The sequence below is a fragment of the Xenopus tropicalis genome, chromosome 1 (assembly GCF_000004195.4).
Source record: "Xenopus tropicalis strain Nigerian chromosome 1, UCB_Xtro_10.0, whole genome shotgun sequence".
Taxonomy (NCBI): domain Eukaryota; kingdom Metazoa; phylum Chordata; class Amphibia; order Anura; family Pipidae; genus Xenopus; species Xenopus tropicalis.
Genome location: NC_030677.2, coordinates 16,422,639 through 16,429,887, shown reverse-complemented (window position 1 = coordinate 16,429,887; position 7,249 = coordinate 16,422,639). Strand labels below are relative to the sequence as shown.

Sequence of the window (7,249 nt, the reverse complement as noted above, 5' to 3'; positions counted from 1 at the left end):
TCCATTCTTTCTCTTTTCCCGGAGCAGTTATGGCGTCAGAGTCTCATCTCGGGAGACGGTAACAAAAGCCCCCACAGGGGCAGAAACTGAAGGCATCACTGCGAATTGCGGGACATTCAAACAACAATCCGGGACAGCGGGTTGTGCTGTACAAAGCGGGACAGTTGGGGGGTATGGTCACTAGTAAAAGGCAAAATGGTTTCCCACTCAGTGGGATAAGAGAGCAGTCAGTACAGCAGCCTGTGGGCATTACATGTGCCCCTGACTATTTACAGGACCTGGGAACATTACCTTGTACCAAAAACACAGTAGCAGAGTGAAGGCACTAAAAGAGTAAACGAGCAGTTACCAGAAGTTGGCAAAGCCCCCCCTCCCTGAGGCACCGCCCCACCCTCCCTGAGGCACCGCCCCCTTCTCACCAGGAAGTGCAGCAAGGAAATCACCTGTGTCTCATTCAGTCCGGAACCTGAAGCTCCCAATGCAGATATGTTGCCCCCTCTGCCGCCTGCTTGCCCGTCGTGCCCAGGTACTGAGTGCCCACTCACACATACAGCCCAGGTACTGAGTGCCCACTCACACATACAGCTCAGGTACTGAGTGCCCACTCACACATACAGCCCAGGTACTGAGTGCCCACTCACACATACAGCTCAGGTACTGAGTGCCCACTCACACATACAGCCCAGGTACTGAGTGGGTATACAGTACAGTGCCACTCACACATACAGCCCAGGTACTGAGTGCCCAGGTACTGACACACATACAGCCCAGGTACTGGTGCCCACTCACACATACAGCCCCAGTACTGAGTGCCCACTACACATACAGCCCAGGTACTGAGTGCCCACTCACACATACAGCCAGGTACTGAGTGCCCACTCACACATACAGCTCAGGTACTGAGTGCCCACTCACACATACAGCCCACTGAGTGCCACTCACACATACAGCCAGGTACTGAGTGCCCACTCACACATACAGCCCAGGTACTGAGTGCCCACTCACCATACAGGTACTGAGTGCCACTCACACATACCCAGGTACTGAGTGCCCACTCACACATACAGCTCAGGTACTGAGTGCCCACTCACACATACAGCCAGGTACTGAGTGCCACTCACACATACAGCCCAGGTACTGAGTGCTCACTCACACATACAGCCCAGGTACTGAGTGACAGCTCAGGTCACACATACAGCCCACTGAGGCTCACTCACACATACAGCCCAGGTACTGAGTGCCCACTCACACATACAGCTCAGGTACTGAGTGCCACTCACACCCAGGTACTGAGTGCTCACTCATATGTATACACACACATATGTACTGATTGCTCACACACACACAACCTGCCCACTCAGAAAACTCTGCTTAAGTTCTGTACATGTTTAACTGCACCTTTTCACAGTCTCTCCTGTTACAGAGGGGATCAGAAGGCACAGAGAGAGAGAAACAGTACAAACTGCCATGGTGGGGATTTGTATATTGATTTTTCCTTTTTTACTACAGGTCCCCTCCCAGCTGGTTCGCTATCTTTCCGACTCTCAGCCTCCCTTCTGCATCCAACGCCTGGACCCCCTGGTGCTGACTGTGCGCAACCTGGACAAAACCATCAACTTCTACACTAAGGTGCTGGCAGGGAAGCCACAACCTTCAAGGTGCTGATCCCATTACTCAAACTTCCCAGTGTGAGAAGAGAGGTCTCTGTTGTACTTATACCCAGGTGGAGGCAATGGGAAAGCTCTCTGAGAGTCAGGGCCTTTGGGGGTTTATGGGAAGTGTAGTGCAATATGAGATGGAGGGCCACAGGTTGGATATGTGCTAATTCAATACGCTGTATTATTTCAGGGAGGCAGGAAGGCTCTGAGCTTTGGGATGCAAAAGATTAATCTGCATGAGGCTGGGAAAGAATTTGAACCGAAAGCGGCTGTCCCCTCCCCGGGATCAGCTGACCCGTGTCTCATCACCGAGACGCCACTCAGCACTGTGGTGCAACACCTAAGGGTAAGGCCTTATTTCTACCCCTCCCTGCAACAACCCCCCTGACCATCACATTTAGGTGTAACCCTCTAACAGTCAGCTCTGGGTATAACCCCCTCTAACAGTCAGCTCTGGTATAACCCCCTCTAACAGCCAGCTCCGGGGTATAACCCCTCTAACAGCCAGCTGTGTGTATAACCCCCTCTAACAGTCAGCAGTGGGTATAACCCCTCTAACAGTCAGCTGTGGGTATAACCCCTTCTAACAGTCAGCTCCGGGTATAACCCCTCTAACAGCCCCCTCTAGCAGTCAGCTCCAGGTATAACCCAACAGTCAGCTCCGGGTATAAACCCCTCTAACAGCCAGCTCTGGGTATAAACCTCTCTAACCCAGTCAGCTGTGGGTATAACCCCTCTCTAACAGTCAGCTGTGGGTATAACCCCTCTAACAGTCAGCTGTGGGTATAACCCTCTAAAAGTCAGCCCCCTCTAACAGTCAGCTGGGTATAACCCCTCTAACAGCAGCTGTGGGTATAACCCCCCTCTAACAGGCAGCTGTGGGTATAACCCCTCTAACAGTCAGCTGTGGGTATAACCCCCCCTAACAGTCAGCTCCGGTATAACCCCCCTAGCAGTCAGCTGTGGGTATAACCCCCCTAACAGTCCGCTACGGGTATAACCCTCCTCTAACAGTCAGCTACGAGTATAACCCACTCTAGCAGTCAGCTCCGGGTATAACCCCCCTAACAGTCAGCTCCCGGTATAACCCCTAACAGTCTGCTGCGGGTATAACCCCTCTAACAGTCAGCTCGGGTATAACCCCCTCTAGCAGTCAGCTCCGGGTATAACCCCTCTAACAGTCAGCTCCGGGTATAAGCCCCCCCCCCAACAGTCAGTTCTGTGTATACATAATAGTCAGCTCTGGGGGTAACCCCTCTAACAGCCAGCTCCGGGTATAACCCTCCCCTAACAGTCAGCTACGGGTATAACCCCCCCCAACAGTCAGTTTCGGGTATAACCCCTGTAACAGTCAGCTCCAGGTATAACCCCCTCTAACAGTCAGCTACGGGTATAAACCCCCCCCCCCCCCAACAATCAGTTCCGGGTATAACCCTTAAAACAGTCAGTTCTGGGTATAACCCCTCTAGAATATCCAAGGCTATTGTGATACTAATATCTACAGTTAGTATTAGTGGTTGTATATATAGTTTATGTATGTGAGTGTATAGATTGGTAGGTGTGGGTTGTGTGTGCTGGGTTTACTTGGAAGGGTTGAACTTGATGGACCCTCTAACAGTCAGCTCCGGGTATAACCCTCCCCTAACAGTCAGCTACGGGTATAACCCCCCCCCCCCCTAACAGTCAGTTCCGGGTATAACCCCTCTAACAGTCAGCTCCGGGTATAACCCTCTAAAAATAATGTTCCGTACAGGGCCAGGGAAGTATAATAATTAGCTATTAGGAGGGAAAGGGAGATTCTGGCTTCTCCTTACATAGAGTAATAAGTAATAAAATGTATTCAATGTTTCAGGCCTGCGGTGTGCCTGTAGAAGAAGGGCCGGTGAGTCGGCCAGGCGCTGTTGGAGAAATCATATCGGTTTATATGCGGGACCCTGAGCAGAATCTGATAGAGGTGTCAAACTATGAGTCGGATATTAAGAAGAAATAATCAGGGGGCAGGCCCTGAGATATACAGTATATTGGGGAGCTTTTTCAGTATCTTATCATAGGGCTAAGGGGCATAACCATTTGCCTGCAGGGGGAGATGGATGTGGATCTGCTTTGACCCCTTGCTTATTTTAGGGCTTGGAGAGAATAGATTCGAGGGTAAGAGATGTATAAAATCATATGTATAAAACACTATAGGAGGCCTCTTAGGGCAAGGTCACATGAGTGCTTCTCCGCAGGCCGGCAATACGCCTCGTGTGGCCTTACCCTTAGGGTCTGCTAATGAGGCCAGTTATGCCTTGGGGAATACCAGACTGCTGAGTGTTATACACATAATATAAAGATAAGTCATCAAAATAATCATAGATCTGTTTTCTCTTTGCCGAGGTCATTAATTATCATTTGTACCTGGGAGAAAGTCAGTACAAAAATAAATGAAAAAAAAATTAATACCAGCTGCAACTTTGCTTCTTTCCATTTGCATGATACTGATAGGAGGAGAGCTTCCCCTCTAGCTTTGCGGGCAGCACTAGAGCTGTATGCACTTATTGCTCCCACGTAACACATGAAGTGCAAATATTAGTATTTTGCAGTCTGTTTCTGTAGTCTCTCTGTGACTGTGTAGGGGCAGATTACAATATGCTGGGCTGGTGTGCTGGTACCTGGGCTACAGTATTACCTAGGAAACGATCTGCTCCTTTCTCTCATCCTGCTCTTGTTCCAGCGAGGGGATGAGCTTACAGTATATATATATACACTGTGTGTGTGTTTATATATATATACTGTGTGTGTGTTTATATATATATATATACTGTGTGTGTCTGTGTGTATATATATATATATACTGTGTGTGTGTGTGTATATATATATATATATATATACTGTGTGTGTGTATATATATATATATATACTGTGTGTGTGTGTGTGTGTGTGTGTGTATATATATATATATACTGTGTGTGTGTGTATATATATATATATATATATATATATATATAACAGAAAATAGATGCCGCACTCACAGGTCTTAGTGAAAATAAAGGGTATTTATTGTGTCAGACTAACGTTTCGGCTGTGTCCACAGCCTTTCTCAAAAAGACTTTTTTTGAGAAAGGCTGTGGACACAGCCGAAACGTTAGTCTGACACAATAAATACCCTTTATTTTCACTAAGACCTGTGAGTGCGGCATCTATTTTTCTGTTATTCTATACAATTTTGTATACTGCACCCAGGCATCTGTGACCCTATATAAACGTGAGTGCCTGCTTCCCTTCTTTTGATTTATATATATATATACTGTGTGTACAGTAATATTGGGTAATTAGCCTGTGACTGCACTGCAGTAAAGCGACATGTCATGGCATGGAAGGGGGGGTAGAAGTATTCCATTGAAGTTCCATTGTAGAACCAAACCCTATTAAGGAGAGGGCTCTCGGGGTCAGGGTGACCATTGCCGGGGTGCAGGGAGGAGACCGGCCCACAATTGATGTTCTGCTCTTTATTGCAGTGACGGGAGAATTTCTGAACTGCGAGGGATCCGGGCTGTACCTGCTGCAGAGCTGCTGTGAGTTCTAACAGTGTCCGTGGCGCAGTATATATAGGGCTCATTAGTTCTCATGTACTGAGTGTGATGCTGCAGATCAGTTTTGTGGTGAAAACACAGAGACCTTCCTGTATGTAATTATCATTGGAAGGGCCCCTTCATTTTGTGATAGGCTATTGGCTTTCACAGGTAAATGTATAATTGTGTCCTTTTTAGTTTGTTTCAACCTATAGTTACTGCTAAAGTGATACTAACTAAGCCTGCAGTCTCAGTCTTGCAGTGAATTCCATTGTTCCACAACTGTCTAACCTTCATTATTACCTCCTAAACTACAGTCCCCTTACAAATGCAGGAAGGGAGCATTACTGACCAATTAGGACCAGTTAGAAATGTTTGATGTCATTGGTGGCACATTTAGAAAAATAAAATCTTTTCATAATTAGTTCAGGTAAACACCATTAGCTCATAGCCTGTACAGAGAGATCCCATAAACTTATGGCAGCATAGGGATTCCCTGTACTAAGCACAATTCAGCAGGAACAGCCCCTAAGTTTGCTCATAGCCTGTACAGAGAGATCGCATAAAACTATGGCAGCATAGGGATTCCCCTGTACTAAGCACAATTCAGCAGGAACAGCCCCCTAAGTTTGCTCATAGCCTGTACAGAGAGATCCCATAAAACTATGGCAGCATGGGGATTCCCCTGTACTAAGCACAATTCAGCAGGAACAGCCCCCTAAGTTTGCTCATAGCCTGTACAGAGAGATCCCATAAAACTATGGCAGCATAGGGATTCCCCTGTACTAAGCACAATTCAGCAGGGAAATATTAGGGTTTAGTGGCCCTAAAAGAAGATGTTTCACAGTGAAGATGTTTCATACTCCCTTGCAGGTAACCATAGCTGTGTGCCAAACGCAGAGGCATCTTTTCCAGACAACTTTATCCTCCATCTCACTGCTTTGGAAGATATCCAGCCTGGAGAGGTACGTTTAGCATTGCAGGACTCCCCCCATTTTATGCTGTAGCGGAAATTATATGGTCGCTCTACTCCACACGTATAAAGACAAATATAGTATATTGCAGGATCCCTCATTGGGAAATGTAACTCTATATCTGCCATATTCTGTTGTGCCCATATATCCCCCTGTATTGCTTCTCTCCCTAGGAAATCTGCATTAGTTACCTAGACTGTTGCCAGAGGGACTGCAGCCAGCACAGCCGCCAAAAGATTCTCAGGTACCATAGTCTTATTTATAGCGATCTATAGAGAGTCTACGGAACCCTGCCCAATGTTTCTTGTCCTGCTCTCTTTCTGCCCAGGGGGAACTACCTATTCGTGTGTTTCTGCCCCAAGTGCCTAGCGCAAGCTGACATCACGTCTGAGGAAGAAGAGGAGGAGGAGGATGATGCTGAGCTGGAAGGGGAAGCAGAGGATGCAGAGCTGGAGGATGAGATGACGGACGTGTGAAATGAGAGCTTAGTCCCCACCCCTTTCCATCATGTCCAATCACAGACCAAACTGTTCAACTCTCTTCCACTGCCATTTCTAGTCACTCACTTGAGCTGTTCCAGTCGGAGCATTGTGATTGGTTGAGCCAGTTACCGGCGGAACACTCATTATCTGTCATTAGTCGTGTTGCAATTGGAATGTTTCATTTGCCCCAGCTTGCGGGGGACCTCCTACTTCTTTATGAGCCCTATACTGTATGCCACGTGACCCCACTCAGCTGGTTTGCATGTCACTGCCCAACCATATTCCTTATGTGCCGCATACCCACTGTAGCCGGGGGTACAGTAACTAGATTCCTTATTTATATCATACCCGCCTCTCGCCAGCCCGGTGCCACCAACCTCAGTACACAGGCATGTTTCATCTCTGCACTGCCTGCTCCTCTCAGGAACAATACCCCAAGTCCGGCCAAACACAACAACTACACCCTAACAAACAAACTAACAAAAAAAAAATGCAAATTAAACAACATTTAGCAAAATATTTGTTTTTTTTTTTGTTTCAATAGTTTTTATTAGATATGATAACAATTAGTTCTGACCAAACTC

General features: G+C 47.2%; 1 pseudogene; it reads left to right on the top strand.

The window, feature by feature from the left end:
* The first annotated feature begins 399 nt into the window (after nt 1-399).
* Nucleotides 400-4,434, top strand: LOC116408424 (annotated as a pseudogene).
* Nucleotides 4,435-7,249: the final 2,815 nt, after the last annotated feature.